The sequence below is a fragment of the Chiloscyllium plagiosum genome, chromosome 1 (assembly GCF_004010195.1).
Source record: "Chiloscyllium plagiosum isolate BGI_BamShark_2017 chromosome 1, ASM401019v2, whole genome shotgun sequence".
NCBI lineage: Eukaryota > Metazoa > Chordata > Chondrichthyes > Orectolobiformes > Hemiscylliidae > Chiloscyllium > Chiloscyllium plagiosum.
Window position 1 is genome coordinate 62,556,288 of NC_057710.1, and position 13,048 is coordinate 62,569,335.

The 13,048-nt window shown below is 39.7% G+C and overlaps 1 pseudogene; it reads left to right on the forward strand.

Moving 5' to 3' along the window:
* The window catches only part of LOC122554919, a 177,322-nt pseudogene that overhangs the window by 64,202 nt on the left and 100,072 nt on the right, over positions 1–13,048 (forward strand).

Sequence of the window (13,048 nt, forward strand, 5' to 3'; positions counted from 1 at the left end):
CTCTTCTGAACCCTCTCCAGCTTGATAATATCCTTCCTATAACTGGGCAACCAGAACTGGACACAGTACTCCAGCAGAGGCCTAACCAATGTCCTGTACAACCTCAACATGACTTCCCAACTCTTAATCTCAAAGTACTGAGCAATGAAGGCAAGTGTGCTAGTTGCATTTTTAACCACCCTGTCTATGTAGGATGCTGGGTCTCTCTCTTCCACAACACTACCCAAGGCCCTACCATTAATTATATAAGCCCTATCCTTGTTTGTTATACCAAAATGCAATTCCTGCCAGCTTTCTCCTGCCCTCTCATCTCAAAACTTGAGTTGAAGTCATTTGTTCAGCAGAGTTGAAAGCTGCGAACCATCTAGCTGTACTTTACCCTAATGACCATCTAGCTGTACTTTACCCTAATGGCCATTGCTTCTGCCTCACTTTGCAAAGAGTATCAGCTTGCAGAGTGTCAAAGTTAATCCAGATCCATACCTGATATTCACACTTCTTTTCAGGAAGCATTCAGAAAAAGGGAAAGAGAACTGAAAAACCTCCACTGTTGCTCAGACAACAACCAGGATTGAATGTCAATGTCTCTTGCATTACATGGCTCACCTATACATTGGATAAATGAGCTGTGTGCACATAGTTTAGGCTTACAGTCCAAAATGTGTGTGCTAACTTAATTCTTCCAATCCTCTTCCATGAACAGGATGGGAAACTGATCTTTCCAGCACCCCCACCACGGAATATTGCAGGAAGTACTCCGATACAATCTAAGAAGGAGCCTGAGCTAGAGACTGAGAAAAAAGAAACAGTTTCTCCATTTATTAAAACCATGAACACATCTGCCATTTGCACAGGAGGTGAGTGTAAATCAGTACAGTATGTGCCACCCTTTTTAACCCTTGTATACTCTTCATTCAAATTGAGCATTAATCAACTCTTGACACCCAGCAGTGACCATCTCCATCAAACTGTTACTTAAGTGCTTCTTAAATAATACGAAGTGATTTTAATCTATATGATTTATCTGCATTTCATGTAGAATTCAGAATGGTATTGATTTGTAATGAACAACTATTTTATTTCCTGAATTTACTGTCATATCTCACTGGGATAACACACTGGAAATCAAGCTTCATTAATCCCAGGTTCATTACAAAAGTTAACAGTTTTATTAAAGTATGCAAAGACCCCAGTTTACCTGTCTAGTGGACTCAGATTAACAAAAAGCACAGACCAGGTTCCTGTACATAGACAGAACTACAATTTATTTCAAATAAATAGATTTTAACTATAGGTAAACAACTTTCAACTGTTAACAGAAAACATAATATTTAAAACTCTTAACCCATTCTAAAAACATCCTTCACACCCATACAGGCAAGTACAGTTGGGTAAAAATGTTGGTCTTATGAATGGAAATAAAAAAAAAATTAGGGAAGCAACTCAAGGGTGCCTGTCCTCAGGATTTGAAGAAGGGGTCCTTCAGTTTCCAAAATCCTTCAGTTGTTTCATTTCTTCACAGGAGGTGTAGAGCAATGGTTATATAAATTGTAAAATCTCTGACTTATTCATTTAAAACAGTAGTGTACAGCAACTGGTAAGAAAAATAAAACATCTGGTTTTCTTCAGGCTTCAGATAATTTACTGAAGGGAGACCCACACACCATCTACCTTTTCAGTATTCCAAAGGCTTCTGCCAGTATCATTCACACCCACAAGCTGTCAGCTATCCAGACGCTAATCAGATAGTTGTTGTTCAGTTGATGGCCTTTGGCATACACAAACCACTCAGCAACCTGTTGCTGACTATATCTGACTTTGTACACACATCAGTGTAACCAGAATGTCTACAAACATATAGCCTTACTACTTGAACAGAGCAACAAGGCAAACACAACTTTGTGTGTTACAGCTTTTTAAAAGTACAGCAATTCCTTCCTTAGTCTTTTGGTGTAGAATAGTCCTTTTCTCAATTCTGCTCATAATCAAAATTAAAGTCAAATAAAAAGATGTGGTTTTTACATTACGAACAGCTGAGTATATCTCACTATATATATGATTTCAAGGAAAGGTTTGAAAAACAAATATTACATGTGTTGTCACGTTTGATTTCTATTGTCATGTGGGTCAGTGGCAAAACTTTAGTTACACCTGAGCTATTGTTGGAATCAGAGAGAAATTTGTCAACATCAGTATAAAATATCTCAGTAAAATCTCTTGTTACCATCTTTCTGTAAATTCTAAAATAATACACCCTTAAAAAACAGGATTATGTTGTGTTTGCTGTATCGATGTCTGGTGGTAAAACACTTGGGGATCATAAGGGACATAAACAGACACAGGAATATGAGGTGTGATTAACTCATGTCTATTATTCTTGATGCATTCAGTCAGTGAGTGATGCAGTCAGTGATTTTAATAGTTTGGCTGAGTGTCTGCACACTTTAGTATGGGGCTTATGTTTCTGCTAGATTAACATGACAAGATTATTTTTCAAGTCTTAAAGTGAGCCTGCACCTCTAAAAAGTGGATATGTGTGGGAAATTCAGTCAATGGAGTACAACAAGGCAGCTCAGAGGTCCAGGGTACTCTGATGTATTTCTGGAGGCTTTGTTATAGGAATGGAGAGGGGAATGGAAGTCCCCTAACCACAGGGAACTAAAAGGCCTCCCAAACAGACACTGAGTAGCCGGGGATGTGGATCGCGATTATAATGTCAATAATCTAGCCTCCTGTATCCAGGTGCAGCACATCCTGGGAATTATTGTTATGGCTGGATTAGTGATACATATAAGGACTACAAAAGCAGGTCAGAGGCTGAAAATTCTACAGTGAGTAACTCGTCTCTTGTCACATCAGAGGCTGTCCATCATCTACAAGGGCTTTTGCCCGAAACATCGATTTTACTGCTCCTCGGATGCTGCCTGAACTGCTGTGCTCTTCCAGCACCACTAATCCATTTACCTCAATAGGTGTAGTACCAGCTCCAACAATACTCAAGATGTTTGACACCATTTAGAACAAAGCACTCAATTTGGTTGATACCCATCAATCACCTTAAACTCCTTCCATCACTGATGAACAGTGTGTACTACTTACAAGATCATCTCAGAAACTCACCAAGGCTCCTTTGACAGTATCTTCTAAATTCATGAACTCTTCCATTTAGAAAGACAAAAGCAGCAGATGACCAGAGCACCTGTATCTGCTAGTTCCCTCCAAGTCACAACTTGCTGCCTTGGAACTTCATCACTACTGTAACTGGGTCAAAATCTTACCAGGGCTTTCCGAGCAGCAGTCTATACTTATACCATAAGGACTATAGTGATTCAAGAAGATGTGTCACCACTGCCTTCTCAAATTAATGAACAATAAATGCTGTCCTTGCAAGCAACACCCATATCACTTGAATGAATAAAATAATTCAATGACCTCTCATGAGCGGTCAAGGTCAGTGAATATATCATTACGTGCTACACCTTTACACTGGAACCATTAACCTTTGACTGATCTATCCATTTGCTAATTTAGCAACACCCAGTATCAACCATGACTCACATTCATGGTGTTATGGTCCCAGCTGAGGTCATCACTGGACAACCTGACTTGATAGATCACATTGTGATTTGCTTTCGTTTTAACAAAGTGGTGTTTTGCTGAAAGATAAGCATGCAATTTTACAGATTTTGTTTTAACCATATAATGGAAGTTATTAACAAAAGAAAGGAAGGCAAAATAGAATGATACCAATTTATAGATTTTTAAACAGTAAAATATATAATCCCACTAATCCCCAAACAGTCTCTTTTAAATTGAAAAAAAGCACTCAAAACACACTTCTATTATATTACCCTAAACAGCACTAATACATTGCTTACTCTAAAGTTCTCTTATCTAATACCTAGGTATGTTTACATCACTTGTGATTTCAATTTATAAACCGGAACTTCTTCCTGGAGCTATTATACATCTGAACTTAATTGTATTCTGCTTTAAGTAACCTGTTCAGGGTTTTAACCCAACACTTATCGTCTAACATTAAGCTCTCACTCTAAGGTAATCTAGTTTACTGTATCCTCTCCCTCTAAAGAAAACTGGTCGCTACAGCTATCCTCATCCAAGGACTTCGTAGAACTGCCTCACTCAAAGTTTAAAAAAAAAGTTCTCCCTCTTGAAGCTATGAGTGTGTCTCATAAGCTTAAGTGTTATAATCGTACCCACCTCCACCATTTCCTCTGGCAGCTCATTTCATTCATGCACCACCCTCTGTGGAAACAAAGTTCCATAAATCTCAACCACTGATGCCCCATTATTTCCTTTTTTGGTCGCAAAACAGTCTAAGATTAAAAGTAACGTTTTAGTGGTGCACAAAAACCTATTCACTGTAAAACCATGTAACAAAAACTATTTTAAAAGAAATAGAATGTCCACAGAAATACAAATTAGTTCTTAACTTCAGCCACAAAAAAACCCCACAAGTTACTGACTCAGAAATCAACAGCCCAAGTGTACAATAAATTATAATAAAAATTTATATAAATCATAGTATTTATCACAATAGCTTCCTTCATATCTTACTCTCAGACTTAGCACTGTTCTTAATCTGGCACCCATATTCCGCAGTGTTTATATGCTGCCAACTATTCAATCTTAAACATGTACGAATTGATAGACATACGAACGGGAGGCAAACTGAGGGATAGAAACTCCAAATGGGTAATAAGTAGTGGATCTAAATGAGGAACAGGAATCAATGCAGGCTGAGGGGGCTGAAGGGTCTGTTCTGTATTGTTCTTTTGTTCTTTATGACAGACACATCACTTAAACAATTTGCACTGACACAGTTTCCATCTCTTACAAGACAAGGTGGCATATAGCCTCAGGCAGCAGAACTTAAATAGCAGGGTACATTTCATCTGCATGCTCTCGGTTTTCACAGAGGCATTGGTGCTGGTGATGATTACAGTAACAGTTGCTCGGGCTGTGGCAGTGATGGAGATACCATTGTATAGGGCTGCATGTTCCTCCTGACTCATTGTCTCCCATCTTACATAACCCTTATGCAATCATCTGTTCAGATTCATAAGCTGTAGATGGTGTAAGTGCTTTCTTTGTCCCAGTCCTACCCCAAAGTCTTTGTCCTTGCAGATGTCCTTGCCAAGAATTTCATTGGATAAACATATGAATGAAAATGGTATAGTGTAGGATAGATAGGCTTCAGATTGCTTCCACAGGTCGGTGCAACATCGAGGGCTGAAGGGCCTGTACTGTGCTGTAATGTTCGATGTTCTATAATTACAACTCTACCATTTCTGAACATGAGGTGGCTTTGTGGAACTGGAGAATTGCAAATTTTACACCCCTGGTCTGGAAAAAAAGCTATCAAGGTCAGTTGGTATAACCTTGGTTGTACAAAAGCCTTTGAAAGTGACAAAATTAACCGCCACGTGGACAAGCACTGGATATTTAAGGAAAACCAACATGGATTTTTTCAAGTTAAAGTGGCTAACTCGAGTCAGTTTCTTGATGAAGCAACAAATAGTTGATGAGGATATTGCTATTGTGTGTATAGTGACTTCCAAAAGACATATTTTAAAAGATCCATAAAATAGGCTTACCAGTAAAGTTGAAGGCCACAGAGTAAAAGGGAGAATGGTAGCATGGAATGCATTAACTGAGTGACAAGAACCAGAGTTGTAATGAGTGGTTGTTTTTAATGATCGGAGGAAGGTTTACACTACAGTATTAAAACTGCTGCTTTTCTTGAACTGTTCTCATGATCGAAACTTGGGTGTACAGATCACAATTTCAGAGTTTGCAGAAAGCAGTCGACACTAAAATCACAGAAGGAGGCCATTTGGCCCATTGTATCCATGCTGATCAACAAAGATCTGATTACACTAGTCTCATTTTCCAGCCCTTGATCTTTAGCTCTCGAAACTATTAAAATGCAAATACAATATCTAAATACTCTTTCAGACTGTGCATTTCAGACTCCATCTCCCTCTGAGTGATACAAATTCTTCTCAACTCTCCACTTAGCCTCCTTCCTCTAATCATAAATCTATGTCTCTGATTATTGACTGCTCTGCTAATGATTAAAGTGCCTTCCTAACCACCCTTTCTGTGTCTTTAATCTTATACATCTCTATCTGGTCTCTTCTCAATCTTCACTGCTGCAGAAAAGACAACCCCAGCCTATTCAATCTTTACTAATGGCTTAGACCCTCCAGCCTTGGCAGCATCCTGATAAATCTCCTCTGCACTCTCTCTAATGTAATCACATCCTTCGTATAATGTGATGACCAGAACTGTACGCAGTACTGTAGTTGTGGCCTAATCAGTATTTTACACATTTCCAGCATAACCTTGTTGCTCTTGTATTCTATGCCTCTTCTAATAAAGGGAGCATTTCAAACATCTTCTTTACCATCTTGTTTCCTGGTCTGCTACCTTTGAGGATCTGTGGAAATGCACACTAGAGACTCTTTAACATTCGCCACTTTCTAGGATCCTACCATTCACTGTGTAATCCCTTGGCTTGTTAGCCGCTGAAGAGGGCGCAGAAATTATTTAGAATTTATCAAGACTCAGTTATGTACAATCATGGGCGATCTGTTTGTGATTCAAATTCCTCATTCTCATCTGCCCCCAAAACCTTTTTATTCCCTAGCCTGACAAGAATCTATGTACCTCTGTCTTAAACATATGCAATGACCCTGCCTCCACTAGCTTTTACAGCAGAGAATTCCAAAGTCACATAATTCTGAGAGAAAAAATGTTCATTTGAAAGACCTACCCCTAATTTTAAAAAGGTGCCCCCTAGTTCTGGACTGATCTCCTTTCCAGATCCACCTTGTAAAGAACATTCAGGGTCTTCTACACTTCAATCAAGTCCCTCCTCAATCACCTAAGCTCCAGTGGAAACAAGCCCAGATTGTCCACTTTGTCCACAAGACAACTGTTCATTTCAAGTATGAATCTGGTAAAGTAAAATCAGATACAAAACCAAAAAAAAATTTAAAAAAGAAACTCAGCAGGTCTGGCAGCATCTGTGGAGGGGAAAACAGAGTGAATGTTTAGACTCTGTTATAACTTCTTCAGAACTGTAAGGCATTGGAAAATATTCTTTATTGAGGAACAGGAGGAACGAGGGCTTACGTCGTAGCCCAGTGCAAAAGACAAGGAGCGTTGAAAGAGAAACAGAGAAGTAAAATGGGTGTAAATTCACGTGTGAAAGGGAAAGAATGAGTCCCTTCTATCAAGAGCAAGAAACAAACAAAACAAGGTTGTGGGAGATGTGGAGGGCCGGGGCACGAGGAAAATGTTAAATAAACACTTGAAGAACAGACAAAATGTGCTCAGTTTCTGAATTTAATGTTGAGACCTCAAGGTTGTAAAGTGTTTCAGCAGAAAATGAGCTTCTGTTGTGCTTCGATGCAACTTTGCAGCAAGCCCAGCATAGAAATGTTAGCTTGAGGGTAAGGCTTACTGAAATGGCAAACAACTAAGATGTCAATTCCTCTGAACTACCACCTTCCCTGAACTTCCTCTGATTCATTTACATCCTTCTTAAATAAGGAAACAAAACTGCACATAGCATTTGAGATCTGGTCTCACCAATGGCCACTATAACTGAAGTTTGTAAAAAAAAATTATTTCACAGTTCAAGCATCTGCAATGTCTTGCTCTGTCTTTTCTTTTGCGTTTGATTTTTTTTCCTCTTATAATAACAGATAGCATGCCATGAACCATCTTGATTACATGCTACATACTAACTTCTTGCAACTCTTACATCAGAACATTTAAATCCCTCTGAATCTTGGATTCTGCAGTAATTCTTTGTTTAAGTAATATGCTTTTTTAAATTCCTGCCTAAGTAAATAACTTCACACTTTCCCACATGCTGCTGCATCTGCCAGATTTTTGCCCACTCACTCAACCGATATGTATTTCTCTGCAACTTCCTTATGTTTCTTCACAGCATACTTTTTTACATTTCTTGGTTTTGTCTGCAAACGTCGCTATTATGCCTCTGCTCCCCTTATGTAAGTTATTGACATAAACTGTAAAAAACTGAGGGAACATCATAGCTCGATGTGGGACTCTACTCATCACTTCCTGCCAATCAGACACCAATGCTTTTATACATATTCTGTTTTCTGCTAGCCAGCCAATCTTCGATCCTTGTTCATACGTTACCCCTACAGCACGAGCTTTTATTTTCCGCAGTATCTTTGATGTGGGACCTCATGAAGTGCCTTCTGTAAATCCAAGTAAAGTTTGTTTACAGGCTTCCCTTTATCCATAGTATATGTTATTCCTTCAAAGAGTTCTAATAAATTAGTTAAACCTATGTTGTGATACATTGGTTAACAGATTTAGTGAATTCAGATTTACAATTTACCTTGGTGAAATTTGCAGGACATGCTGTAGTGACTGTAATGAGGTCAGCCAGCTGGACCTCAGAGAATATGAGCTTCCTGACTGGGACTGTTAATCTGTCGAATCAGGGAACTCTGTCTGATATAAAAGGGTAAATATCAGGCATATTGAGCCCCTGAATGGCTGGCTGAGTGAGAGGCAGTGCTATAAAGTTTTGAGTTTGTAAATAAAGGGTGATCGGTGATGGGCTGCTGGCCTTGAAAGATTTATTTCATGTGTGTTATTGGATCATCCAGAGATCTGGACTAATAATTTATTAAATTAATTGTGAATTCAAATTGCTCCCATTATGGTTTCTCTGTTTTACTATGTATTTTTTGATTTTATGAGCGAACAGTTTTACTATCAGTATTCAAGGAATGACATAGAGACTGAATCAGCTGCATGATGAAGTAAAGATTAAAGAAATTGGGCTTATTCTCATTGGACCAGAGAAGATTATGAGTGGCCTTATTATGAACAATTTTGACAGCGTAAAGAAGGATATTCTGGTTCCACTAGTTTGTATGTCAGTAACTAAGGATCACAATTTCAAGGTTGTAAACCTGGTTCTGAAAAAGAGTCATTGAATTTGAAACATTAACTCTGCTTTCTCTACACAGCTGCTGCCAGACCAGCTGAGTTTCTCCAGCAATTTCTGGTTTGGTTTTGGATTGAAATAAGTACTGGTTGTTCCTGAGCTGATTGAGTGTGTGATTTTACTTACAGCATTCTTAAACAAATGGTTTTTGCAGACTTTGCTGTGGTACCAAAGGTGTAATTCCCTAGCAGTGCACAGGTTAATGCAATATTTTAGTTATGCTTTGGTGAACTTGGGCATTTAGGATTTTGACTAACTACCACTGGATACAATTCAGACCTTTGAGCATTAGCTGTCTGTAGCAGTCAGCGAAAGAATCATGGACCAAGTGGGACAGCTAACTTTACATTCCCCAGTCTTTGGCAGCTTTTTAACACAAATTGTTCGACCTTGTGTACATTGATGCTATAATGTTCATGATTCATTTAACTGGAAATTAATGGTACCTGCACAGAAACTTGAAATCCCCTCTGTTTCCAGGTGCCCTCAATTTTCCATTAAGATAAAATAACAAATTGAGGACTTTACATGAGCCATGTCTATTAAAGACATGGGTGGCATGGTGGCTCAGTTGTTAGCACTGCTGCCTCACATCGCCAGGGATTTCGGTTTGATTCCAGCCTCAGGCGAATGTCTGTGTGGAGTTTGCACATTCTCCCCGTGTCTGCTTGCATTTCTTCTGGGTGCTCCAGTTTCCTCACACAATCCAAAGCTGTGCAGGTTAAGTGAATTGGCCATGCTAAATTGCGCATAGTGTTCAGCGATGTGTAGGTTAGGTGCATTTGTCAGGGGGTAAATGTAGAGTAATGGGGAATGGGTTTGGGCGGGATACTCTTTGGAGGGTCGGTGTGGACTTGTTGGGCTGAAGGGCTTGTTTCCACACTGTAGGAGTTCTATGAAAGGGCTTCAGTTATGACCTGTATGATTTGAACAGAGGACCTATGTTTTATTACTCCTCAGCTTCCCTTCCACCCTAACCCATGCTCCCATCCTCCTTACCTATTTGTTACTGATTCAGTAAATTTAATATTCACTCATAGGTCTAACTGGTTTGGTGGCACTCGGAAACTCTGTGCCAACTGATGCATTCCTACAGATGGTGACTATCTTTGGACTGGCTGGAATTGTTGGATATCATACTGTTTGGGGAGTCACACCAGCCCTTCACTCCCCTCTTATGTCTGTAACTAATACCATCTCAGGTAAGCTCTTCTGCTTTTATTGAAGCAATTCTCCATATGTTGCTATTAAAACAAACTGTTAAGTGTTACTGTAAGCATTTTAACCTATATGACATTGTTTATCTTGCTGGCTTGAGATGAAAGCTTATTTTTGTGGAATCAGTACAGTTCGGGTAGTGAGTGATGCCTTGCACTCCTGACCTGGGCAGTTCCATTGTGGAGATTAGACATCTGATTGAGGGACTATTGTTGTCACATGTACCGAGATACAGTGGAAGGTGTTGTTTTGTACGGTATACAGACAGACCAAAACATGCAAAATGCATCAGGTTAGCAGAACAGAGTGCAGGATACAGTGTACAGTCACAGAGAGGTTGCAGAGAGAGAGAGAGAGAGAGGGGGAGAGAAAGCTGAGAATAAACATTTGAGAGGTCCATTCCAAAGTGTGATAACAGAGGGGAAGAAGCTGTTCTTTAATCTGTTTGTAACTGTATTCAAACTTCTATATCTTCTGCACAAAAGAAGAGGGTGAAAGAAAGTATAAACGGGGTTGGAGGGATCTTTGATTATTTTGGCTACCTTCCCGAGGCAGCAGGAAGCATAGACAGAGTCAACAGATGGAAGGCTGGTGTGTGTGATGGACTGGGCTCTGTTCACAACTCTCTGTAGTTTCTTGTGGTCTTAGGAAGAGCAGTTGCTGTGATACATCCAGATAGAATGTTTTCCCTGGTGCATGTATAAACATTGGTAAGAATCCTTGTGAACATGCAGAATGTCCTTTGCCTCCTGAGGAAGGAAAGAAGTTGTTGTGCTTTTTTGATAGTTGCTTCAGTGTGTGTGGAGCAGGACAGATTGTTGGTAATCACCACTCCCAGGAACTTAACGTGTTCAACCATCTCTACCTTCGCACCATTGATGTAGAAAGGGGCGTGCCCTCCACTGCACTTCCTGAAACCAGTGACCAGCTCCTTTATTTTGCTGAGGTTGAGAGATTATCCTGACATCATGCCACTAAACACTCAATCATTTTCCTGTATCCTGTTTGAAATCCGACCTACAATGGTGATGTTGTCAGCAAATTTGTAAACAAAGTTTGGGGAAGAATTTGACCATACCCAGTGAGTGCTTCTCCTGGCTCCATGCAGTTTTGTAGAGTTGGGCCAGCGTCTGATTGAATCATAGTTCATGGCTCCACTTTGAGGTTGTGAAGCATGGTTTGAATTCAGGAAGCTTTTGAAAGGTAAGTTCATAGTGTCTTCTTTATGTCAATTCCATATCAACTCAAATCCTACTGCTACTACAACAACCATAACCCTCCCCAGCCCCTCATACCTTTCGTGTTGAATCATAATTCCTCTGAGCTCATTCACCAAGTATATGCTAGGTGCAGAACCAGTTAACTATGCAATTATAACAGCATGTAGAGATCTGCTTAGAAAACAAGCAACAAACATTCATAAATTTTCTTTTGAAAGAAATTGCTCTTCTTACACACATTCAGAATTGGTCATCAGAAGGGCCATTAGATTGAAAGCAACTAAGAGGCTTCAAATATTTCACACTTGTTAATTTTGTGCAAAACATCATTGGGGCATTGACAAAATAGAACACAGAATAAATAACAAATTATTGTAACCACTTAATGATGTCAGTCAAGCAAAGACAACAGTTTATTTTTCCAGTGTCAGAACAAACCTCATTGAGAATATCCTTTTGAGTCTGGGCTGTCAGTCAGACATACACAGGACTATCATAGAAGCCTGTTCTTGAAACTTTATGGTCTTTAATGAGGGATCATGGAGTTGGAATGGGATCCTTGAGTTGACATTGGGATTATAAGGGGCTATGACATTGGGTGGAAGCCCTGAGTTCACACAGTGGTGGTATGGACAATGGTTTGGATGATGGCTATAGCATTTAACAGCCAAAGTTAAATTGTGGTAAATGGGGAGATCCTTCCATTCTTTGGGCTAAGTGTAAATGTGAGTGAGATCAGCAGAGGAACCTACACAATGTTAGGATCTGAAAACCTGCCAGACCTTCCAACATCAAGCAACTAATCAGTGGCTGGTTGGCTTTGTGCCTGTGTGAAGCCCTGACTGGGAGAGTCCAGGCCTCCCCAGAGCTGTGAGCCAGTCTGAAGCTGGTACCTCTAGTACTCAATAGCACTACGGATGAATCTAACAAGTCCCTAACTCCCACGATGGAGGAGCAGCCATGGAATAGGGGAGCAATGTTGGATGTTGGTGGTCTTGTGGGTTAATGATCATGAAAGGAGGGAGGCCTGGAGGTTCAGAAGCAAGGAGTTATGAGCATACCCTGGGTGAGGCTCCCCACTTTGTTATGGTTCCAGACAGGATATCCCAAGGTATTAAGCTTCTGTATGGGGAGGGGTGAACTGACTCACTGTGGTTATTCACATATCGTGCTCAGTTGACCACAGCAATGTTAGTTATAAAAGGATCCCTTCCCTTTTGGCATCCTTCTCTTGGTCCCAAATGAGCTTATATTTTAAAAGAAGTCAATATAACCATGCTCACTTGAATTTACAAAAAAAAAGAGTTTATTAATTACTAACCTTGAGAGGAGATAGCAATGCAATTCATAAATGCACGTGTTTCATAATAGGAGGTGAGGTAAAAGAGATTAAAGACAAAAAAAAATCAGTTTCTGAATTGTTCATGAAGAGCAGATAGTTGAATGTTTAGTGGTAGCAGTTGATGTTAGCAGTATTCATGACATTGGTTATTTAGCAGTCAATTGTATGATTCTATGGGAGTTATAAAAACTCTTCTGTGTTAATATCTTGGCAATAGCTGGCTCGCAATCCACAAAAATAGGG